General features: G+C 35.4%; 1 protein-coding gene across 2 annotated transcripts in view; it reads left to right on the top strand.

Annotated features, from left to right (window-relative positions):
* LOC136842618 (neuromedin-U receptor 2-like) overlaps nt 1-27,789 on the top strand; it is an 833,892-nt gene that overhangs the window by 571,286 nt on the left and 234,817 nt on the right. For both annotated transcript variants that reach the window (XM_067110224.1, XM_067110223.1), the window contains one exon: nt 26,339-26,389. The gene's annotated coding sequence lies outside the window, so the exon portion shown is untranslated. The remainder of the gene's footprint in view (nt 1-26,338; nt 26,390-27,789) is intronic.

Here is a 27,789-nt window from a genome sequence, read left to right as displayed (position 1 = left end):
ATCTTAGTTGCATTGCATTTCATGCATTTTCATTGCCTTGACAGAGTGGTTAATTATAGCAAAAACATAGCCATAAGAGTTAAGAGAATAAAAAAACCAACAGGACTTCAAAGAGATATTAATCGTAGATTTTTTATGGATTTGTCTCTGATTTGCCATATTGTACACTTGTTTTCTGTTCAACTGTTACCATTCATCTATATTTGAGCAGTTTTGCCAAAAAAAAAAAGTTGTACACATCTAGCCAGTAGTATTCCAGATGTATTCATAGCCATTATGAAATTTCATAATAGCCCAGTGGCAACTGTTACCATATCAGTTTTTTATCAGCAATAGATACAAAATAATGCCGATGATATAATTTCTCAGATTTATATATCATAAATAATTCTTGAGAATTTACAGTATGATACTGAGGATATAATTACTAATATATATATATATATATATATATATATATATATATATATATATATATATATCTGCATACTTCCTCAGAGTTTACAAAATGATACTGAGGACATAACTACTTAGATTTATTTATCATGCATACTTCTTGAGAATAACCATTTGCACGATAACAACAATCACTGAAAATTCAGGATGGCTGCCTTTTTCAAGCTCATGGCATGGCTAGTATGAAATCTGTCATCTCTACAGAGCTGCTCAGACTGGTCCAATTTGGATAGTCTCGGTGCCAAGATGATACCATGGCTGGACTGAAACTGGCAATTTCTACAAAGCTGCTCAGACTAGACCAATTTGGGTTATCTGTGCCAAATATATGTTCATGATGCGGAATTCCATTTTGGAAAATTAGCACTGATCCATGTTGTCAACAATATCAGGAATAAAGAAATGACTGTGTAACATTTAAAGGCATACCACTTAACAAATTTCCGGCTGTTCTCAGATATTATTCCTCATTTGAGTTGAGCTGAAGAACATTATCACAGGATATATTAAAGCCCTGTTTTGCCATTCTCACTGCCTGTTGGATTTGATCAACATCAAAGACCAAATGGGACAAGCAAATACTTTTGCTTGTCCCATTTGGTCTTTGATGTTGGTCTCGTTATGACTACATTCACTAAAGCAAGTAACAAGTTTGGCTACAAGTCTCCTTGATACCTTTGGAAAACCACTGAGTGGTTGCTTCACCACATAATATGTTCAAGCATACAATATGTGCAATATGAACTTCGTCTTTCTTGCTGCCTTGTTCATAAAATCAGGCAATTACTATACAGTAATGGTCATCAAGACACCTCTTCCCATGTTTTGTGCCACAAATCAAAAGATGGGGCAATAAATTTGGGGCTCCTGATTGTTGGTGGTCCTTGGTCATAAAGATCCAAAAATTTGGAGTCCTTTGACAGTTTGTCTGGCGTCCTTATTATTAGGAAGAAGGCTCGGGAGCCGATACAGGAAGCTGTGGTGGTCTCATCAATTACCCAATAATGTTGGGATCTGAGATTTATCAACATGCTAGGTATACAGGTGTCTGCAGGGTGGGACTATTCCTTAGAACTGGCCTATGGATTCTAGGGGTCAGCTGGTTCTTTGGATATGACTCACAGCATTCGTTCTGGTTTCCCCCGACTGGTTGTATTCATGAAATGCTCTCAGTCCCATTAAGTGAGTTTGGTTTACACTTGCGCCACCCTTATCGTGTGGTTGCCATTCCCTACCGTTGTCAACAGTTTAGGAATGAGTTCCACAAAAGGCTAATGATGTCTTTTTAGGATTTTCAGATAGATTGATTTTCTTTTCTTTATATTCCTTGGAGTGTTTAGTAACAAACTTTCACGGCCTTGAGCCCCATGACATAAGCCTGACATACCTGACATCCCCAGGCATAAATCTGTGGAACATGACACTGGACAAAACAAAGGGCTCGATTTTAGCTACAGTGATCCAGTGCATCCCTTCAAGTCCAAATCCAAAAAAAAAGATAATGTCAGGAGTATATAAGCCAGCATCAAATGATAGATTTTTTACCTGAAACTTGAAGAAGGTGATGTAAAACATATTTTTGCCATTCATAAAGCAGACCACCAAAATTGTCCTCATTGGATATGGAAAATATTTGATTGACTTACAGCAAACGCATGTGAAATGAAAAGAAATTAAATAAAAGGAAATAGTATATACCATAAAACAATTTATACACATCAACCTATATTGATCAAATTCTCTGAGGAAAAATAATTCAAGCAGAAAAAAGTATTTAAGGTTAAGATAATAACAATAAAAAGAAAATGGAGTGCGGTAACCATAGCCAATACTGATACGGACATTACAGACATTTCAGCCTTCTTGAACTGCCAGAGGCAGTATCAGAAGCATGGTATAGAAATGAAGCCTTATATACGATCTCTGCAGCTGTGTTTCTACTTCAAAATGTTTGAGACATCTAATTTTTCTTCCCAGACTTCCAATGTGTGTAAGGTGCAACCAAAGACTGAAGGAGAATGTAAAGTGACATCATTCCTCAAATACTACAACAAAGTTGCAAGACTCAATTCAATAAATAGTTCCAAAGCGATAACTCTGTTACTTTACCATCAAGGAATCCCAAACTGTAAGAGCACAAAATAGCAAATTCAGACTAGATACGTCCTTAACTCGTCTGAGGAGGGAATTTCAAATTCTTCCACCACAGATGGACTGTCAGTTAATCCCTCAAGTAATTTTAAGGATATATAGCAGATCCATTTTGCAAGTCTGAGGGATCTCAAGCAGACCCTCCAGATCTCAGACAGAAACTTCATATATATCTGAAAGGATCTTAAGTGGGTCCTTCAAACCTCTCTGAAGGGTCTCAGGCAGATCCTCCATCAAACTTATCAGAAGGGTCTTATGAGAGTCCTTCATATCCCTCTCTTTCCTTCTCACTCCTCTAAATAAGACTCTACATGGAGACAGACAAGGATTGAGGTAAACTAATTTACGTCCGTAATAGTACCAGCATCAATGGGTATTGATGTCATAATGCCAGATAATCCTGAATAATTCAACACTAATCAATACAATGTAATTTAATTTAAAAGAGCATGGATACCGAGGAGGTCCCTTTCCATATTTTCCTTTAATTTTTGTATTTTTATACTCTTCTTTAATCCCAATAGCAACATTTTTTTCATCTGCCATGTTTTCATCTGCAGCTTGTATGTGTACGTTATTAACTCAGAGTGAATGCATGCACTCAATAAGTGGCCCTCTTGAGATAAGTACCTAATGTATGAAATTATCTCAAAAATGAAGATTTATGTGCAAACCATCATACCCATTACGAGAGATACAGCTTCCTAGCTGTCCGTACATTGGTGGAATCATCTTAATCCATTAACAATGAGTCTACCGAGTTTGACCTTTAAAGGTGAAGGTGACAATCAACATTCCAAAGTTTATATGAGTTACCAATACATTAGCAGAATAATGGGAGCAAGTGATCCTACAATCAGTTATAAATATTTCACAACACAAGAGGTGGTCATGGCTTGGTGGAGGTTTTGCTCACTAGTGCAAGTTTTTATTTACCTATTCATTAAATCTCGAATCATTACTGCAAATGAAGCGTGAGTGCTGTAACAGAATATACTTGCTACAGAAATGCTCTCCTCCAGTTAAACTCGAGAACCTTGTTCCTGATTACATTCACGACTGGCTAAGATCATCGTCGGGGAATGGTAAGCGGTAACTAACCCAATTGTTGCTTCCACTGACTCTCACATACACATTAAATCCGGGAAATTTGAGAGCAGTTTATATGAAAATTCCCATTGTCTTGCGTTGACGGCATAACGTGACGAGATTGTTTATTGTGTGTGAGAATGATTCAGATAAAGTCTTTTCATTATAGTCTTAGAACTCAGCTAATTATAAATATTTAGCAGTGAGAGAGCTTCAGAGTTAACTCGGTACACTTTGAATGTAAAGAGGAAAAGACCTATATAGGTAAACTCGAAAATAAGCTGATAGAAAAAAAAATCAGCAAACGTATAAAAAGTAAAACTATAATCTGTGCTTATGAACCGGGACACAACATCTCATGTTAATCAATTTCTATGAACTTGAACACTTGCCAATAAAAGTACAGCTGCACTTGTCATAACGAATGTACCTGAGAGAGAGAGAGAGAGAGAGAGAGAGAGAGAGAGAGAGAGAGAGAGAGAGAGAGAGAGAGAGCCACTTTATCAGAGATTATACTGCTCACGTGGTAGAGCATACACCGAGGGGAAAGGACGAAGAATTGTGAAATAACGAGTATAAAACATGAGTTAATGAAATCATTTGCAAAATAACAAAATGCATGCAGGAAAGCAAGGCAAATGGAAACAATACTGGAAGTGAATTAGTCATTTCTAACAAGAAAAACTCTTCAGCTTCTACTCCTAAAACAATTCTCAACGCATTTCTGCAATAATCCTGTACTACTAAATATCCTTTGCAATATGGAAAACATGCTTTCAACACCCGTTGTCTTTCTAGCAAATGCCTTCATGATATTGCTTAATTGCCTTTAATTAAATGGAAATCAGGGACGGGGTCATTCCCCTCTTCATTAGGGCTTTGGAGAAATCATTTTCATTTTATTATCCAGAACTGCAAAAATCAGGTCAATTCCGATTTGATGTGCATTTATGGTGTCGTAAAATTCCTATTCATATTTCTTCATAATTCGCGCTCTTTAGGCTATTTACATTAAACAATGCATGACGTTTTCATGTGCCGTTTCTAAATATTTACTAATATAATCATACTAAGAATGTATACACACATACATATTTATACATACATATATTATATATATATATATATATATATATATATATATATATATATATATATATATATATATATATATATATATATATATATATATATATATATATATATATATATATATATATATATATATATATATATATATATATATATCCTCAAGGAACAAAGGAAACGAAGACCTCTAATCTTACAAATTTATTACCGACGTTTCATGACGCATGTCACATTTTCAAGGCTAAAAAAGAAAATAATTTGCACTACAGATAGAATCACTGTTAAAAGAATTTTTTAAAAATTAAAATATTTAAAACTCACAAAAAATGGCAATGCAGCTTTAAAATGAGGTACATAAACAAACATAAAAAAAAGGATCACAAAAGATATAGGTCAAGGGAACAAGACACAGACTCACCAAGTGAAATGAAAGACTAATACTGACAGAATACAGAAAATAAGCATAAAGGAAAAGCTAAGCAACAAATAACTGAGTAGACGACATTTGAGTATTTAACGAGGGAACAGTTCTCTTTATGATAATAGACTCTAGGATAGTTAAATCGTGATGGTTGAAGACCCGCCCCACTATCGCAAAATCTTCATCTCTGATGTTTGTTTTGCACCGTACAGCATGGTTTCTGATGTTAGAGGCCTCTGGATTTGATAGCTTGCATCCTGTACGGTAGCTTAAGCCTCTATGACAGTTAATTCGTACCCTCAACAGCCTCCTCGTGCATCCCACGTATGTTCCGCGATTACATCGCGGACAAGTGTATTTATATACAATATTGGATGCGAGGAGGGGGCTGAGACGATTCTTGACTGTAAAAAATGAACCAGTGGTTAGAGGATTCTTCGGTATTAATTTAACATTTAAAGCAGGAAACTCTTTCTGAATTAGGGAAATGCACTTCTTACGGAAGTGGTCGTCATGTAGAAAGGGAAAGCTCGCATAAAATTTCATTTTTGGGGCAGTCAGCACTGGCAAGGAAACTCTCTTACTCCACATTTCTCTAAGTTGTTTGTAAAAAATGTTAATAGGGTAATAATTTTGTTTAAAATAACTGGTTAAAAAAAATTATTTCTTCGTGAAATAAAGACCAATTAGATGTATGAGAAAATGCCCTGTGGAGGAGGGTGGAAATAGCATTTAATTTAAAGTTAAAAAAAGCATGAACTGTAAAAATTCATACCTAGTCCAGTAAAAGCAGTATAACCTTGTTCTGAACCAGACGAACTTACCCCTTGACCTCCAGCATGCCCACAAGCGCCTTGACCTTGCCTCTTTCTCTATCTCTAATGCCTAGATCTTTATCAAATGTTTTTCTTTCTTTCTTCGTCCTCCCACAGCTTTCCTTTCAATCTACACCATTTAACTATTTATAGACGACTGCGAGTACGCGAAACTGATAGTTTCTTATTGGTCTTCGTAGATCTGCAAAAATAAATTATGTATATATATATATATATATATGTGTGTGTGTGTGTGTGTGTGTGTGTGTGTGTGTGTGTATACATATATATACATATAGATAGAATAGAATAGAATGTAGAATTTAGGTCAAAGGCCAAGCGCTATGACCTATGAGGTCATTCAGCGCTGAAAGGGAATTTGACAGTAAGAAGGATTGAAAGGTGTAACAAGAGGAAAACCTCGCAGTTGCACTATGGAACAATCGTTAGGGGAGGCTGAAAGTCAGATGGAAGCAAGTTGATATGAACATCCGGGATTATATACAGTAAATAGGAATGAAAGACATTACAGCTAAATACACACACAAAACAAAGGGATCCTAAAACACCATCTAAAATAATACCTGGGAAGAAAGGGCGTTGGGTCGGGTATGCACCACATACGCTACCGTAAGGGGCAGCCGATCGAGACTGACAGGTCTACCCCAAAGCCAAATCAAAAGTCCTTCAAAAGAGGGCGTCGTGCTTACCCTACGGAAATATATATATATATATATATTATATATATATATATATATATATATATATATATATATATATATATATATATATATATATATATATATATATATATATATACAGTATATATATGTGTGTATATATATATATATATATATATATATATATATATATATATATATATATATATATATATATATATATGACAGAATCGTATATATATCATTTCCTAAGTAACAATTTCTTCACTGCTCGTTTTCGATAACAATTTCTTCACCCCGTTCGATAACCTCCCCGTTTTTGTTTGTGCCCATAACATGAAGCCTTTCTCCGTGTTACCAGAAGTTCCTTTGCATAAAAATTAAGACTGTATAATGAGACAGCGTTTGGCATAGAGTACTGATATTGCTTTCCATTAATGTCTCCGTTATCGAAAGAATCCTAAGAAGAATTGAAGCAGCTTCGAAGACAGAGACGCAAACAATTAAAGTCATCTGATGGAAAGTAATTAAATTTGCCTCCGAAGGGCATAAACTACCGAAGCAGTTCTTATCCCGTTGCCATTTTCCTTTCCCCATCGTTTAGAATGAGAGGTAGTAATTATATGACTTTCTCTTCCCTTTATGATGCCGCATAAATACGAAGCAGAAAAATATCATACTTCTCAACTGCCATTCAGGTAGCTTGCCGCAGAACCCACTTACCAACTCATCAATGGAGCCCCTATTTATGTGCCAGGAGCGATGGAAGGCAGAGATGATGAGATCCGCGATTGTCGAAAGAGGCAAGGGACGTCCACTAAGTTGTTTACAGCAGAAATAAGTGGTTAATCCTCAACAATCTGGTCTTGCCGATCAGGGTTACGGGCTAAGATGACCCTTCAAAAAGGGTAAAATATCTTAAGGAAGTATAAACTATCTTTGCAGGAGCCAGAGACGCTAGTTTAGTTCGAGTCTTATCGAACCACCTTACAGAGAATTTTACAGTGTATCCCAGCCGAAAGACTTTCATACTTTCGCTGGCACTGCGTGGCCTGTCTGCAGTGGTGTCCAGGCTGTACTCACTCCACCGAGAGGAGGCTTGGATATCGACACCCGATTGACTGAGCAACACGTCTCAAGTACCAGAGGTTCAGTCAGAGAAGAAGAAATGAGATCATCGGTAGTTATTTCGCTTGTCGTCGGGGAAAGAAACGTATGTGATAATCACGGTCTTATCTAAGTGGTACTCAACAGTTATCCATAGCAGCGTACAATTCTTTTCTTCATATTTGTTATTGGTCCACGTTAATATTTTTCAGCACATGTGCATTCCTAATTAGCTGCTGTTAAGCTGGTTGCTTGACTCACTTTGCTGCGCACCAAGTCACAGTGTTGCCATTGTGTTCAATTTTGCATTCTTGGTATTCACTTGTTTAACTATTTATGATTTCTGAGGTCAAAATAAAAAAGAACTGCATGACCTTTATTTGTGACCTTGCGATCTGCATCTCTTATTCAAGGTAGTCATCCCAAACCGAGCACCAAACAAATTGTATTTTTCAGTATGTTATTGATTTGCGTATTTGTTAGTTGAATGAGAGTAATGACCTATCTGCGTGACTGGACAGAAAGATTATTGCATTAACATACGTTTAAAAAGCAAAATAAGCGTCATTAAAATTTGTGCGACCCAAATTGTGTAATAAAACTAGAATTAAACAATGTACACATTTGAGTTGTGACATTTAAAAAAAAATTAAACAGTTCCATTATTCAAAAGCTGTTTAAAGAATATCTCTCTAAAGTGCACCATAACGTTTTCATTTTCGCTTGATGGCCTTTTTCTGTTTATTTTAACTGCTATACTGATGTGCCTCACTAGTCAATCTTTTAATTATCTTTGCTTGATATTTCAGAGCACATGGCTTAGCCTTCTACTACTTTCAGCATATTACTACGTTATCCTTGGACTCAGCTGAACTGTGATATAATGAGCAAGAGAGAAAATCAAAAATAGTGAAGTAAAATGGCTAGTGAATTCTAAAGGCTAAAATTGAAGGAAAATGGAATAAATTATAAGAATGAGATGAAACATTAAATTCTGTCCTAAAAGTTCTGATGCTTGAAAAGGCTGTGTTGTGGGTATCAGTTAGGTTATAACTTTTCTTGAATACAGAAGGAAACGCAACCATGTTCGATTGCTGTTATTGTCTCGAAGTTGCATCTTATTGTACAGTTTAAAAATCTAATAACTGTTGTGTTCACTTTCCTTCCTGCATGCAGGTTTACATACTGCTAAGACCTGGTAAAAAATCTAATAACTAAGGTAGCCATTCCTAGAAGACTGCAATGTTCACTTTCCTTCCTGCTTTGACTAATATTATTAAATGTCAGAATCTCCCATTGTTATATATATATATATATATATATATATATATATATATATATATATATATATATATATATATATATATATATATATATATATATATCTCATATATATAAATATATATTGTATATATACTTTATAGAATTAGGAAGAACTCTGTAGACCTTGCACGCATTCAAAAAGCTCCTGAATCTTCCTGGAACTAATGTGAAATAATTTTTCGCAAGATTTTTCTGTGTTTACTTTGAGAAAGCCTAAAAACTCAATGAAAGGCGAAAACTTCCACAGAATGAAATTCCATATTGTAAAACCGTCAAACAAAACAATTATAAATCAATAAAGACTTAATTATCAGCCCCAGGCAAATGTTTTTTAATAATCAGTTCATGTTCGTGTTTGTCGTCGTCGTTGCAAATTAAGGATTTAATTCCTTTTTTTATAATTGTTTACTGAAAAACACTACCGTATGTGCGGAGGGAAACAAATTATTGTTATATGTAAAGACACAAAATCATGAAGACTAAAGATGAGTTATTCGGTATAGTATTTTCCATTGCATCTGTTGCATTTGTTTGAAATTATGCCTTTATCAGTTTTTAAAAGAGTATGTTGATGAGTAGTACTTCTCAAAACCGATAATATGTATGATGTCTTGTATGTGTGTGAGAGAGAGAGAGAGAGAGAGAGAGAGAGAGAGAGAGAGAGTCTTAAAATCTGCTGTCTTTACATTATATTGGCTAACTGTCAAGATGCGGTAATTAAACTAATTCGAAATATGAAGTTTTTTTTTCTTTTTTGGTTAAATCCACTTTTATCCGTCGGAATTCAATATTCCAGAGTTTTATGCAGAGCGGTTTTTCTTCTATTGGAAGCTGGCTATCATGTGAACGTATTTCTAGACCTCTCTTTAATGACTTTTTAATCTCTAATTCTTAGAATTCCGGACAGAGAGAGGTGGGGGTTGGAAGTAGAGGACTCCTCTGTTAAGTCCTGGATGGTGTTGGAGGACTTTTATTAAATTCCCATTTCTTTTTCCTTGCCTTCCACCTTTCCAAGCTACGGACGGCATTCTTCCGCCAGAATCTATGCTTCTCTTGTACTGATAAGCCAGCGTTATTCGCATCTTATTTGGATGTATTAAAAAGAAATATAAACTATTTCGTCTCATTTCCTGTCTCATAATTTACCCTGCAGGTAAAAGCTGGTAATCAAGGAAAAAATTGACTAATAATTTAAGGTTTAGTTTGGGACCACTAATGGTAGTTAAACAGAGTGAGGTTCACTTGATTTTAATTAATAAAGTTTTTTGAATATGTTTCGGCCTTTTCGTCTCGTAATAGATCCATTGCGTGCCTCAGTGGGCCAAAGCGGTATATCTAAATTTTGTGTAGATTTATGCTAACGGTATAATCAAGTGACTTTACTCTGGGATCAATTATACAGAGGTCTCGTTTTTCGAAATCTGAATTTCCTTCTCTTCGTTGCTAGCGACATTAAGGACTCTCTCTCTCTCTCTCTCTCTTCTCTCTCTCTCTCTCTCTCTCTCTCTCTCTCTCTCTCTCTCTCTCTCTCTCTCTCTGTGATGACAGTTTTAATAGACATAATCAATCAATCTCTCTCTCTCTCTCTCTCTCTCTCTCTCTCTCTCTCTCTGTGTGATGGCAGTTTTAATAGGCATGATCAGTCAATCTCTCTCTCTCTCCCTCTCTCTCTCTCTCTCTCTCTCTCTCTCTCTCTCTCTCTCTCTTGCATGCTTGCGTGTCCCGCGCAGTGAGCGGGACCATCAAGGCCTCTCCTAGTAAGGAGAGGACAGAAGCTCGGAAATGAACGGAATCTCTCAATCCGTGATAACGAACTTTCATGAAGGTCGCAGAGTCTGGTATCAGTGTTGCAAGGGCTACTGTTCTGTTATTCTATTCAGTGTTGCATTTATTCATATCGTGAAACAAATTACTGGAATGAGATCATCTTTCTACATATTATATTTGTCAGAGATGATTTTCCTGATATTAAGAAAAAACGAGCACTGATGTTTTCTGATTTTATACGCTGGATTCAGTAACATGAAACCAACATACATCATTTTAACTTCAATTTTTCCAGTTGGCTATCACACTATGAAAATAATTATTAAGATTAGCAAACGAAAATGTTTTTTTTTTATGAGGAGATGAGTTTCTAAAAATTATTCGCAAATCCGTCGCCTCCTTTGTTCAAAAAATTAGTCCCTTCAATTATTTCGTTATCGGCAAAAGACAGCGTTTTATACTAGACTTTGTGACTAGCGTTTTGAACTAAATTGATGCGCACTCCTTTTGCAGGCGCTACTTGGGGAAAGGTTTGCCGCTTGCACTTTTCCTTTACTTCTTTTCATATTTCTCTCCTTTTTCGAGGCTTCTAACAACTTCTAAACTGTCTCACACTCACAGTTATAGCTTTGTTTTTATATATATTGTCGTATTAATAGTTAATCATTTGTTCTAATTATATATATATATATATATCTCACGTGCTCGTGTTGATTAATTTCCACTCACACTCACAGTTATATATATATATATATATATATATATATATATATATATATATATATATATATATATATATATATATATATATATATATATATATATATATATATATATATATATATATATATATATTTATATATATATATATATATATATATAATGTGTGTGTGCGTGTGTGTGTGTGTGTATAATGAAATTAATCAACACGAGCACGTGTTTCACAGAAATATATTTCTGACTAACATCGGGATCAAACTCAGGATTCCCAAATGAAACGCATGGGCGCTACCTGAGTTCGATCCCGATGTGAGTACATATGTATATATATATATATATATATATATATATATATATATATATATATATATATATATATAGGTATGTATATATATGTGTGTGTGAGAGAGAGAGAGAGAGAGAGAGAGAGAGAGTGAGTTTCTTGTGCTAAGACTAATTAATCTCTCCTCGAAGAAAAAAGTTAAGTATACTTTAGTTTTACCAGACCACTGAGCTGATTAACAGTTCTCCTAGGGCTGGCCCGAAGGATTAGACTTATTTTACGTGGCTAAGAACCAATTGGTTACTTAGCAACGGGACCTACAGCTTATTGTGAATCCGAACCACATTATAGCGAGAAATGAATTTCTATCACCAGAAACAAATTCCTCTAATTCTTCATTAGCCGGCCGGAGACTCGAACTCTGACCTAGCGAGTGCTAGCCCACAACTCTACCGACTCACCCAAAGAGGAACTTCCCCCCGATGAGACGTATTGGCGAGGTATTATTCTAATGCAAGCCTCTACTTTTCTTCCCGTACTTTTCTTGCTTTTTCGACCCCGGGGTACAAAAGGACATTAAGTTTTCCTTCTCATTGGTCTTCACAGTTGGAAAGAAATTAGGAAACTTTCCTTGTAGGATATACGCTGTTAGTACCAAGATGGAAGAAGATATTCCACTGTGGTTAGTAAGATGCTATATATATATATATATATATATATATATATATATATATATATATATATATATATATATATATATATATATATATATATATATATATATATATATATATATATATATATATAGATATATATATATATATATATATATATATATATATATATATATATATATATATATATATATATATATATATATATATATATATATATACATATATATAAAGGGTAATCTATTTAAATCCAGCTCATTTATGAAAAAATTAATGGCATAGAAATCCCATAATATCTTGAATATATGATGCAATTCTATTTAAGTTTTTGCGAGCTCTATTGTTATCGTATGCTTGTAAGGAATAAGAGTTGTTCAGTGAACAAAAAATCAGTAGTTAATCAGCTGATGCGGTCAGCCAATCGGTCCACGGGGACTCAGTGGGATTGTTGTATGATTGCATGAATTCATGCATGTTCCAAGCATTCGAATTATGCCTTAGCTTTATGAGGACTTCAGATGGTTACGATAATTTAACAAGGAGGAATGATTTCCAAGGTACGTCTTCTTTTATTCATCAGGCATCTTCCGTGATAGGATTTTTTTAATTAGAACTTTTGCGAAGGCAGGCCACTTGGAATTTTCTTAGATTCTCGAGAGAAGACGCGTAAGAATCCAGCTATATTAGATTCATTTCTTCAACTCTGATTTGCAGCTCTCGTAACAAGAATTCTTGGTTGCGATTTCGGTAGAGAGAATACATGTGCGCATGTCAGCATCACCCGAGAGAGAGAGAGAGAGAGAGAGAGAGAGAGAGAGAGAGAGAGAGAGAGAGAGAGAGAGAGAGATATTCCAAAACATTTACTTTACTTATGTTCACGTTTTGCAGCGTTCGATGCCATTCTCTTGTTTAAATAGATGTTGCTGGTAGTCCAACAGATACAAAGTTTGGGTTTATTGGTCTCCTTTGTAGGTCAACGTTCTTCTTCGATTAATCCGTTTTTTTGCCATATACACACACACAACACACACACACACACACACACACACATATATATATATATATATATATATATATATATATATATATATATATATATATATATATATATATATATATATATATATATATATATATATATATATATATATATGTGTGTGTATATAATATATATACACACACACACACACACACACACATACATATATATATATATATATATATATATATATATATATATATATATATATATATATATATATATATATATATATATATATATATGTATATGTATATATATTGCCCAAATATCCTCTAATATCAATTCACTAGACCTTGGAAATTACTAACTTCCATCAGATTTATATACGATAAATTAATCTAGTCCGGCGTAGATTCCAGACTACTGCATGCCTTTCAAGATTTGATTGAGTAACTGAAGTGACCTATTCATTCAAAGCGATATACGTTAATTTCGACTCCGCTTTACATATTCCTGTGGAATTCAGGTTCTGTACTTCAAATTTGCTTTCCTTTCATAAAGTAAATTACATATTAGAGGATATTGTGGCTTAATATTTGTGAGTGTAAAGTCACATAGGAGTTAGTGACGAAATTAATATATATAGAAATGTGTTAGAAAGACAGCAATCAGTATTATGGTAGAAATGGGCTGTTTTCGGCTCTAGGTATAGAACCAGAATTCGATTGGAATATGTACAGCTAAGTCGAAGGGTATCTCTCGTAACAGGAGAAGAGATATTACATTGAAATTTCTGTATAAAAAACCAAAAGGTTTAAGTTCGAACCGTGGCCTGCATATTTGCTTTTATTCTAGAAATGCCCTTGTGTGTAAGTCAGTCCCAAGGTAAAGTGGATTCGATAATAAGGGACATTGTAGTGATATATGATAAACATATATATATTTATTTAATTATTTATACAGTATATATATAATATATATATATATATATATATATATATATATATATATATATATATATATATATATATATATATATATATATATTATATAGATATATATATGTATGTATGTATGTATGTATGTATGTATGCATGTATGCATATATACAATCATTACGCTACAAATGTCGTTTAATATCCAGTTCACGCTACCTCGGACATATTCCCGAAGAAGCGTAAATTGGATATTAAACGACATTTGTTGCTTCATGATTGTATATAAATCACGGTGGTAAAAATTTCACATATATATATATATATATATATATATATATATATATATATATATATATATATATATATATATATATATATATATATATATATATGAAAATAAGAAGGCCCATAAAACACTATTTAAACGTTGAAACCATATATTTCAGGCACTTGTTTCTGTGCCCCTGTTCACTGGTAGAATATGGACAGGTGGAAAGTTACAATGGTATATATACAAAAACATGAAGGTGTGGCCTTAGGCCTCCGATGTTAAGGAGGTGGCGTTTCTTAAGAAGGAGGAGATTGACCAAATTCCTAGTGGTTTTTGGCCTCATTAGCTCCCGTTTGGCGATGGATCTGGCGGTCGCGTTTCTTGGGTCATCCTCTTCAAAAGGGGTCCGAGGATTAAGGTGTCAATGGCGTCCGATTTCCAATGTCCTCCTGACAGGTTCATATTGTTGGTTTGATTGATGATAGCAGATTCCAGCATCTTTCTTTTGTACGGACAGCTACTCTTGAAAACTAACTCCGCCCCACTCCAGTTAATGACATGCCCTGTATTTCTAATATGTAGGAAAATTCCCGAACTCTCCGAAGCGTAACGTACTGATCTTTTGTGCTCTGTTATTCTTTGCGAGAGCGATCTACCTGTCTCGCCTACATAGATGTCATGACAATTACTACACGGTATCTTGTAAACTCCGGCTTCTTCCCTTTTGTTATTTAAGTATACGTTAACGAGCGAACTCCCGATGGATTTGGGATAATGGAAAATGAAAGGATTATTAGAACTGAGTTGCTCGGTGGCCTTTTGGATGTTTTCATCGTATGGAAGCTTTATTTTGTGGTTGAAATCTATTTGTCTGTTGTGAGTGGGACCTCTGTAGTATATTTTATTTGCTTTATTAATAGCCCCCTCGATAATGTGTGGTGGATAGAGCAGTTGCGTTAGGTGTTGGCGGATCGTGTTAAATTCTTGATCCAGGTACTCATTTGAACATATCCTAAGTCCTCTGAGGAATAGGTTGCACCCTACCATGATTTTTACGGAGACGTCGTGGTAGCTTAAGAAATGAATGTAGGAGACAGCGAAGGTGGGTTTTCTATATACTGTAAATGCATACCTGTTCTGTTTTCTTATGATCAGTACATCTAGGAACGGCAGTTTTTCGTCCTTTTCCCATTCTGTTTTAAATTTTATGGTCGGAACTAGCGAATTTAGCCTATTAAAAATTCCTTAAAGTCCCCAGCTATTGTCCCAGAAAGTAAAGATATCATCTACGTATCTAAGCCAGATCATATTATGGGGTTTGATAGACGACAAAAGTTCTGTTTCGAAATATTCCATGTACAAGTTTGCTAGAAGGGGTGATAGGGGACTTCCCATGCTACAGCCAAATTTTTGTTTGTAAAAATTACCATTGAAAGAAAACACGTTGTTAGTTACACAGAGGTTGATAAGTTTTAAAGTTTTATCTATGCCAAGAGGAAAATGGTCTTCATATGGTTGTAACTTCCTCTCTAAGAAAAACAACACGTCGGCAATCGGGACTTTAGTAAATAATGAATCGACGTCTAGACTGAGCAGTTTGATGTTGTTTGAGGGGATGTTTAAACTATTAAATTTTTGTATGAAATCTTCTGCATGTTTGACGTGGGAGGATGAGAAGGTTCCTAGAAAGGGTGATAACAAGTCTGCGAGCCATTTTGATAATTTGTACATGAAAGAGCCCCTGCTAGATATTATGGGGCGTAAAGGAATCCCATCTTTATGTGTTTTCGGGAGGCCGTAAAAATAGGGGAGAGAGGGTTGATTACCTTGAATGTCTCTAGTAATTCTATGTCTTTTTATTGCCCCCTATGGTTCTAACTGATTTGTTAAACTGAGCAGCAATATTTGTTGTGGGATCTTTCGTTAATTTGTCGTAGGTCTCCGCATCGTTTAGAAGTTCTTGAACTTTATTGATGTATGTCTCCTTGTCTAACAGAACTATTTTCCCGTCTTTGTCAGATTTTGTGATGATGATATCCCCCTTTTCTTAAGCTAACTAATGCATTTTGGAATCTTTTCAGGGAGCGAATTTTTGTTGTTATTTTGCTCCAAGACATTTAGCAAAATGCCTTTGAGACATGCCTCTTTCTTGTCATAGTTGTTTTTGCAAAATGTTTATCAAAAGCAACTAGGAAATTAAGATTACTCTCAGGACCAGGTTTTAGAGCGAATGAAACTCCAAGATTTAAAACGGTCTGTTCTTCTGCAGTGAGGGGATGGTTAGAGATTCAGCACATTATTGGGAAGGCCAAGATTATTCCATACGCTGTTCCTAATCAGTCTTTTTAATTTGTAGCACAAATTTCTGGAGTGGGACTCACTGTTTTCAATAGCACCTGATAGCACAAAATATGAAAGATATCTGTACATACCATCATCCCTGCACACGAGGCGAAGTGACGTGGCTAGCTCACTTATTTTTCTTCTAATCACATAGATGTCTTGGTGTGTGGCTTGTATTCTGTCTTGGAGGAATGTGCGGATGGAGTCCGGAAAGGGGTCTGACGCCGAAGTCCAACGCGTGAAACCGTACATTTTGGGAGAAACTTGTTCCTGTAGGCATTCTTGTAGAAAATTTCTCTGATTCTTCCTCTTGTGTAACCCATGTACTAGCCGTTCGTACCGTCTGAAGATGTGCTTGACAGCTGGGTTGAAGCCGAAAAACTGGCGTAAACTGTGATGTTCCATAATGGGCAAAAATGAATGTCTTTTCCTGTAATACTACAGTGTAATATGAAAATAAGAAGGCCCATAAAACACTATTTAAACGTTGAAACCATATATTTCGGGCACTTGTTTCTGTGCCCCTGTTCACTGGTAGAATATGGACAGGTGGAAAGTTACAATGGTATATATACAAAAACATGAAGGTGTGGCCTTAGGCCTCCGATGTTAAGGAGGTGGCGTTTCTTAAGAAGGAGGAGATTGACCAAATTCCCTAGTGGTTTTTGGCCTCATTAGCTCCCGTTTGGCGATGGATCTGGCGGTCGCGTTTCTTGGGTCATCTTCTTCAAAAGGGGTCCGAGGATTAAGGTGTCAATATGAACCTGTCAGGAGGACATTGGAAATCGGACGCCATTGACACCTTAATCCTCGGACCCCTTTTGAAGAGGATGACCCAAGAAACGCGACCGCCAGATCCATCGCCAAACGGGAGCTAATGAGGCCAAAAACCACTAGGGAATTTGGTCAATCTCCTCCTTCTTAAGAAACGCCACCTCCTTAACATCGGAGGCCTAAGGCCACACCTTCATGTTTTTGTATATATACCATTGTAACTTTCCACCTGTCCATATTCTACCAGTGAACAGGGGCACAGAAACAAGTGCCCGAAATATATGGTTTCAACGTTTAAATAGTGTTTTATGGGCCTTCTTATTTTCATATTACACTGTAGTATTACAGGAAAAGACATTCATATATATATATATATATATATATATATATATATATATATATATATATATATATATATATATATATATATATATATATATATATATATACATGAGTTCTTGTGTGAATTACTGATCTGCTGAGAAAAGGTCATATACCGTAGGCCTCACTAAAATACTCTCTTAAAGGCATATATGCATCAACAGAAACTTCAGAGCTTCCAGAAAAGTTGCACTGATCAAAGATTCATTGGAAGATACAGAGCACTTATTTTCTTATTTGTACAAGTTGCGACAAAGCTTATTCCTTATCCTTATTCTTCTAGCTTTCTTGCTTTATGTTAGAAAAATTATTTTACTCATAAACTTTCTCGTTGTGGTAAGATGTTAGTGAAGACAATAGCAACATCAGTGACTGAGCTAGGTGGTGCTTAACGCTGTTCAGGATTTTGAATTCATTTTTCTATTTCTATCTGACACTCATTATGTTCAAAATTTTCATGTTCTCGCCTACTTACTGATGTGAACTCTTGATTCGACATTTATGACTGAAAACAATGACTTCCTAAAGGACGGTGATTGATCTTCTTGTCACATACGGAAAATAGTTTAGAAACTGGTGTCACTAGTCATAGCTGCCTAAAATAAGAACGTAACAATAATTACCGGATGTTTAAGAAAGTTTTCGGTACTTTCTTAAACTGAACTTTGCATTAATATTCATTTTTTTAAACCACTGATGCCAATAATAACAAGCAGTTTAGATTTTCCAAGACACAATCATCTGGATAATACAATTCCCAATAATTTCTGGGCATCGTCTCCAGAATATTGTGGAATCGTGTATCTCTGCTCTCGGCTTCCCCAAAAGGTTGGACACAAGACCCTGTCAAATAAAGCACTGGCTCATAGCTTTGCTTTTTTTTATTTCTTGTTTCTTTGGTTCTATTGACCCTCTATTACTTTTTTTTTATTTATATTGACAGTTTTATCCCTACTCTTTCTCTCATTTTTGCCAGTTATTCTCTTGACTCTCCTTACTGCATTCTCCCACAAGTCAAGATTCTTATTCTTCTTAAGCCGTCTTCTAAAGTTAATTACCTTTCAGTTATCTTCTTATGGGGAGATGGTAATGCAACTTCCAACAATATGAAGGACTCGGATAGGTGAAGCTTAATGCTGTCGTTGCTTCAAGACAAAGTTTCCTTCCATCTAAATATCCCCTCAACGCCCGTTCTCCTTGCTGTCTAACTATTACTTTGTAGTGCAATGTGGGGTTTTCTGAAAGTTCGACCTTTAGATCCTTGCACTTCTCCATTTTCTGAATCTCTTTTCGCTATATTAAGAGCCGCAAGTGCTCCAGTCCTTGGCTTGACAGCCTAAATTTAAAATAAAAAAAAAAATCTCTTCAGGTATCATGCAAGGTTCATTGTGCAGTTTGGTCTAGTCTGAAGTGTTTTATGTTTCTTACATCAGAGATCATTCTCGATAAAGTTACACATAAAGCTTTCAGACTCAAAAGTACCTTCATAAGTCTAGAGGTTCACCTCGTCTTACTTTCGCCGAACTTCTCTGCCGAACCCAGGTTTATCCGCTAGGTTTGGCAATCCAGTCCGTCTTACTCACATTTATTTTGAAATTGCTCAGTAGTATATCCTATGCAAAAATCAAACATTTCACATTCCATTTACGACTTCTCACCCAACAACTTTGCGCCCATGTCTTACTTCCTTTCTCTAACTTCTCGCATCATTTCAGCAATTAAACAGCTATCGAGACATGTCACAATTTTATTGGAGACAAACTCTTCCATCTACAACTCTTAATATGTGATGTGCTTTCATCATACACACTTTGAACCACTTAAATTAGCATATCTTCTATACCTTTCATATTCAACGCCCCTCACATTGCACGTTTATTGATTCTATCATCACTTTCTAGGTACGTAAATGCTGCATACAGAACTCTCTTAGAAACTTCTGGCAAAAATGCTAACAACAACACCTGATTCATGCACCCACTTCTCTGTCGAAAGCAATACTGTTTCTGCCCTATTAATCCCTATGTCATTAATCTTAGTTTCCCAATCGAAGTTTCTACTAAATAGTTTCCAGTGGTGGACTAAGAAACATTGTGATACTAAATTCTTACCTTCGGCTCTGTCAATTTTACCCTTACACAGTAAAACAATCATCTGTCTCATCATCCAAAGCTTTTCCCCCAGGAATACAAACCACACCCTTGCCAACCACTCAATCACCACCATACAACATAATTATTTGCAGTCCTTGAGCCCTTCTGTTTTTCATTCTTCAGCTTCTTAATTATGCTCCTTACGCCTCAACACTCATTTCCATAATCCCTGTCAAACTTTCACTATTCCTTTCTATTCTTTCTACTCCAAATTTGCCTCTCTTCTCTCATCCCTATTCAACAAATTTAAAACTGGATTTTGTGTAAAACTATATTACCTGGCTATATTTACCAGAGTAAACAACCCAAAATGCTTTTCATACCTCATTTATATTGTCCCACTCCTTTTTCCATATTTCTTTCTAGATATAGAGGTGATTTTTTTTTTTGAGGCAGAGGCATTCAAACATTTCCCCTTATCCCTGAAGCTTTGGAACGTGCTTTTCATAGCAAAACTTCATCTCTCTCTCTCTCTCTCTCTCTCTCTCTCTCTCTCTCTCTCTCTCTCTCTCTCTCTCTCTCTCGTGATATACAGTAAAACCTTTAGAGGTGTGTAAACAGTGTTATTTAAAAAATTTTTATGAGCGGGTGTGTGTGTGTGTGTGTGTGTTTACATAGTTAGATATTGCCCTAAAGAAGCAGGTTTTAAAAGCTGTGATTCTGCACTGAGTATCGTTTTGTCGTTTTATAATGATCCCTGTGTCGAAGTGGTACCATATCGCAATTGCAAATGAAAATAAATCATCGTAGCACCGAGTCAAGGTTATCAGAAAGCGTTGGCTTCAGTGACATTTATTGGTTGTAGGATAATATTTTTGTTCGTATCAAATTCTGACCGAGCTGAATGTGTCAGTGGTTTTGAGATGTCATAAATCAATTTGGATTGCGTTCCGCTCTATTTTTCAAACTCAAATTCTCCGAACACGAAAATGAATTAAACTTAAATTGAGACAAATGAGGATATACTGTCAGAAGAGAATCCATTCATGGGCGTTTGGAGTGTTCATTTTGAAGGCTGAACAGAAATGATAGAGGATGATAGAACAGACTGATACGAAGTCAGAACAGATTAAAGTAAAACTGTAAACGTTTATTCACATTATTTTAAGGGAGGATGTGATAAATATGTAGAATAAAAAGGGTCTGTATGTCTCATATTTATTTAGTAATAATAATCAAGGAAAAGACACCGGGAAAAGCAGAAAGGACTGCATATAGTATTCTTAGATTTGGAAAAGGCATAGGATAGAGTTCCCTCCAAGAGGTATGTGAGTTTGGTCCAAGATATGTATGAAGAGCAAAAACGCAGGTTAGAAGCAGTGTTGGGTTAACTGAATGGATACCAGTAAGAGTTGGTTTATATCAGGGATCTGCTTTAAGTCCATACCTTTTTGCTGATGACATCGTGTTATGCAGCACCAACAGAGAGGTAGTGGAGTCAAAACTAGAGCAATGGAGAAAGGTACTGGAAGACCGAAGATTAAAGATCAGTAGGAAAAAGACTGAATACCTAAGTTTTAATGAAGATCAAGACTCCGAGATTAGTACCTTACTTACAGTTCATTTGGGTTGCCCCAGGTCCCTCAGTGTGAGGCACCTCTGATGTCTACCAGAGAATTGCTAATGCATCTTCCGGTATATTTTGCATCTTCCAATCTTGGATGGTCTGGGATGCATCTTATATATTTGTCGAGCTTATTCTTAAACACATCTACGCTCACTCCTGATATGTTCCTCAGATGAGCTGGTAGCGCATTGAATAGATGCTGCATTATTGATGCTGGTGCGTGGTGTATTAATGTCCTGTGTGCTTTCCTTAGTTTTCCTGGTAGTGTTTTGGGCACTATTAATCTACCTCTGCTTGCTCTTTCTGATATTTTTAGCTCCATGATGTTTTCGGTAAATCATGTGGCGTTATCTTCTCCTTTCAAGACTATATAAATTTAAGAATTGTAGTCTTTCCCAGTAGTCAAGGTCCTTAACTTCTTCTATTCTAGCTGTAAAGGACCTTTGTACACTCTCTATTTGTGCAATATCCTTTTGGTAGTGTGGGTACCATATTATATTGCAATATTCAAGTGGACTACGTACGTACGTTTTATAAAGCATAATCATGTGTTCAGCTTTTCTTGTTTTGAAGTGCCAGAACAACATTCCCATTTTTGCTTTGCATTTTGCCAATAGTATTGCTATTTGATCATCACATAGCATATTCCTATTCAGCATCACACCAAGGTCTTTTACTGCTTCCTTATTTGTGATTGTCTTGTCATTAGGTCCTTTATATGCATATAGCATTCCTTCTTTATCACCATAGTTTATTGATTCAAATTTATCAGAGTTAAACACCATCCTATTTTCCTCTGCCCATTTATATATTTTGTTTAGGTCTCTTTGTAGCGAGTTCCTATCTTCATCACAAGTAATTTCTCTACTTACTCTTGTGTCATCGGCGAAACTTCTCACTACCGAGTCCTTAACATTACTGTCTATGTCTGCAATCATAATTACAAACAGCTAACACCGTACCTTGTGGCACACCGGATATTACCGTAGCTTCATCCGATTTCTCGTCGTTTGCAATCACTATCTGTTTTCTGTTTTGCAAAAATTCTTTTATCCATCTTCCTACTTTGTCCGCAATGTTACGTTTTTTTTATCTTTTTTTTTTTGCTAATATATTATGATCTACCTTGTCAAAAGCTTTTGCAAAGTCTAAGTAAACCACATCTGTATCTTTTTCGTTTATCATATTTTTATATATGCTTTCATGGTGGACTAACAGTTGGGTTTGTGTACTTTTTCCGGTACAAAACCAAGCTGTCCTATATTAAACAAACTATTTTTCATTAAATGTTTCATTATATATTTTTTTCATTACCCTTTCATAAACTTTCATAATATGAGATGTCAGACTCACAGGCCTATAATTACTTGCCTCTAGTCTTGATCCACTTTTAAAAGTACGGGTAATATATGCTAATTTATGCTCATCATAAATCTTGCCTGTATCTATACCTTGTCTTAATAATATTGCAAGTGGCTTTGCAATTGAATGAACCACTTTCTTTAACAAAATGGCAGGTACGCCATCTGGTCCTGCTGCTGATCCATTTTTAATTTCATTAATTTCATTAATGGAAGGGACAAGGTTGAAACGAGTAGAAAAATTTAGGTATCTTGGTTCAACCGTGGCTGATGATGGAAATTTGGATGTAGAAATAACACACAGAGTGCAGGCTGGATGGAAAAATTGGAGAAAGATGTCAGGTGTCTTGTGCGACCGCAGAATCAGCATAAAGGTTAAAAGAAGAGTGTATAAGACAGTAGTGAGACCAGATTTGATGTATGGAGCAGAAACATGGCCGGTAAAGAGAGTGCAAGAGAAGAAATTGGATGCGGTAGAGATGAAAATGCTCAGGTGGATGTGTGGAATAACAAAAATGGACAGGATCAAAAATGAAAGAATAAGAGGAACTACTAAAGTTGTAGAACTATCAAAGAAGGCCCAGGAAAGAAGACTGCAGTGGCATGACCATATGATGAGAAGGGATGAGACATATGTAGGGAGGAGAGTGATGCAGATGGGGATGCCTGGTGGAAGAGCAAGGGGAAGACCGAAACAAAGGTGGATGGATGATGTTAGAGAAGACCTGAGAAACAAAAATTGTCAGAGGACGACATGTTTGACCGAACCAGGTGGAGGAAAGCTGTCAGAAACATCGACCCCACATAGAAGTAGGGAAAAGATGCAGAGAAAGAAGAAGAATCAAAGAAATGACAGAGAGAGAAGAGTAAAGATGTGGGGCAAGTGCAGAACGACGCGAACAGAATCCGCAGACGAAAACAAATCTGACCTTTCCTAGAATACCAAGTCCTGCCCTAACCAGACCTTACCTTCCAAACCTAACTTAGGGCGCCATACCCTGACCTGGCCGAGGGGGCTTCGCCCCTACTGGACCTCCCCAAGTAATACTAAACATCGGCAACAATGGACTAGGGCCTGATCCCGTCTTTCTGCAAACAACCCAGAGATGTTAACTCCTGTCTTTCTGAAGAAAATCATTAATCTTCGTTTATATTCATAATCATAGGTTCTGTTAAGGACCCTCAAAATTAATTAAATCTATGATCTCGGATGTCCATAGTTTTCGTGAGCACCTCTGTCGGGATGCTACAGTGGCATAGCTCAAGGCAGCGCATTTATAAAATCCAGACAGGGTTGACTTCATGACAGAGCTGAATTAAGATTGCATAGCAGTGTATTACTTTTGATCATCCCATCTCTACTTCGCTCATTCAGCCTTTTCCTGCCTCTAACGCTTTGCTATTTACCCAAATATTTCATTCTTGCTGTTATGTTTTCCCAGCTCCGTGATGCTTACACGGCATCATGGAACTGGTTGTTTTATTGTAATTAACATTTAATTTTCCAACACTCACTATGACATTTCTCTGTGTATAACAGAAATTTGTTACATAACCATCGAGATCTATTTACATATAGTTCTTAGTTTAAAAATCTTAAGAATTCGGAGGCTTAGATATTTTACAGACTTTACCGAATTCGGAAAGAAACGGGGCCTCAAAGGTTTTCTTATCATTTAGAAATGTTGTCAGTACTTCTGTGAAATCTTTGCTGATTAAAATTCAGGTGCCATGACAAGTAAAATCATTAATTAAGACTAATCACAAAAGTACACGAGATAATAGCTGTAGTAGGTATTAATGCTCCGTGCAAAGGGACAAACATCCTTAGCCAGAGAAATTAAAGATGCATGAAATTTTGTCATTCATTCCATGATTAAAGTGTAGATGCGTTACTTACACCATTTCCTGTCGCTCGGTGTTAATAGATCCGATTCTCCAACAACTTGAACTTACGTGAAGTAGAAAAATCTTGCGCGGGAGTTACATCTACCCAGTGAATGTGACATTAGTCAAGAACTTTCACCAAGAAAATCGTGACCCGTACCATGAAAAATTATGACAACACTATGTTAATGAAATCTAAAAATGTGAATGAAAAATATATATATACTGTACAGGAATGCAAGAGAGAGGTGAATCTGTTATGTTCCGGTGATTGAATTATCATTGTAAAATGTTTCATAAAGAAAACGATCGCAAAGTTCAGCAGTATTAGGAAATTTCCTTCAATCGTTGAAGAAGTGTGAGACTAGATTATTTTTATTGTTATTATAGCATGATAATTATTAAAAATGAAAGATGATAAACAAAATAAATAGACGATAAGGTGAGAAAGGTCCAATTTGTTTCCTTTACCTTGCCCGTGTAAAAGCATTTCTCAGTTATCAAAACAAACAGAATGATGTGTCGCAAATAAGTCAAACATATGGAGCGAGAGAACTCATGCGTGAACGAGCTAATGGTCTTCGCCAGGAAGATCTGAAAATAGCAAAAGACAATTCACTTTCTCGAGTACAGAATCAATTGTTACCAAGCCTTTCGTGTCGATGCGTAACAGGGGATGAGTTACTAACATTTTCAATTCTTTCCCGTATTGAAAGTTCGCTCACAACACTTCGGACACTTTACTAACTGGTAAGGACTAAAGTGCACTCGTAGCATTCAGACAGGAAAGTCTGTTTGCTTCGAAGCAGTTTTTGTCGGGAGACATTTCCCGTGAAGTTAGTTTCGCATTTAAAGGGATTTCGAGTGAGACGTTCGAAGTTCAGCCACTTATTGCAGCCAGATGGTTCTGTTTATCTTTTATTTCCTGTCAAGAATTTTGGTGTTAACGGTGCACATCTCTCTCACATCTCTCTCTCTCTCTGTCCTGTCCTTCCTCAATAGGTTGATTAATTGGCGAGGATAATGACTATCATAATGGTAAAGTTTGTAGACTAATGTTAATTTTTAATCATACTTGAATCTTATTACTCTGTGTTTATTTTCAGCTTTGATGACGGCTCTTCGTCCTACTGAAGATGGAAAGAAGGGAGGACGATGTGAGTACCTCTATTTTCGTCTTGAAAATTAATTCAAACATTAAATGTTTATTTATGTTTCCGTAAAATGTGGCTTTACACTGACTTTTAAAAATGCTTATCACTTTTTGGGGGTCGAGCTAGGGGGTAAATGTAACATTCGACTGCGTTGTTCTTGACGCCAGATTTATTAAACATAAATCAGTGAATGCCATTGCTTTGTAAAATATCATCAGTAACTAGTGACCATTACCACTATTATTTCTGGCGGTGGCTTAACTATGAATGGCGTTTTCACTTGACCTCGATGATGTATTTCCGGTTTTACATAAGGCGCGTTACAAAAGATCTGGGATCCAGTTTCCATTCAAGTTAGGTATACTGAGTAGTATACTTATTTGTGGCATACACTTATATTAGCGGTTCATCCTATAATACACAACTGAAATATGTGTGTTAAAGTGCTGCTAACGTTTCACAATATTTTCGCGATAACTCAAACACCTGCAATGCATGGAAGAGATACAGGTAACTATAAAAAATCACATAAGTAATTACGATAAAGGATGTCAACGAAGATGTCACTGTTCTTTGTTTTAGTTACTTTTCTTACTATGTTTGTGTTTACGTCATCAAACAGCAATCATTGTCAACTTTTGTTCTCCCTGTAAAAAAACATCCCTTCATAATTTGTTTTTTCTTGAAATATGCGAGACATGCAAAAGAATGAAATGAGTATATAGTGACACAATAATACTGTAATCAGATGATATATGTTATATATATATATATATATACAGTATATATATAAATATATATACTGTATATATATACAGTATATATATATATATATATATATATATATATATATATATATATATATGTATATATATATATATATATATATATATATATATATATATATATATATATATATATATATATATATATATATATATATATATATATATATATAAACATATACAATCATATTTGCATATATATATATATACATATATATATATATAAACACTCACAATCATACATATATATATATATATATATATATATATATATATATATATATATATATATATATATATATCTATATATACACACATGTATATATATATATGTGTGTGTGTATTTAAAAATACTCACAATCATACATATACATACATACATACAGTACATGTGTATATATATATATATATATATATATATATATATATAGATATATAAATACATATTATATATATAGATATAAAAGTGTGTGTATAAGTATACAGGCTGATGATGCTGACAAAGCCATGTATCCAGGAAGTGGCATTAATGTTAGGTTAGCCTACAGAATTATTAATGAAATATCCAAGGGGTGGGAGAAGAGAGAGAGGAAAATACCTGTTAAAGGGCGGATGGTT

This window comes from Macrobrachium rosenbergii, chromosome 10 (assembly GCF_040412425.1).
Source record: "Macrobrachium rosenbergii isolate ZJJX-2024 chromosome 10, ASM4041242v1, whole genome shotgun sequence".
In the NCBI taxonomy this organism is placed as follows: domain Eukaryota; kingdom Metazoa; phylum Arthropoda; class Malacostraca; order Decapoda; family Palaemonidae; genus Macrobrachium; species Macrobrachium rosenbergii.
The sequence above is the reverse complement of the archived record's forward strand: the minus strand, read 5'-3'. Positions and strand labels throughout refer to the sequence as shown.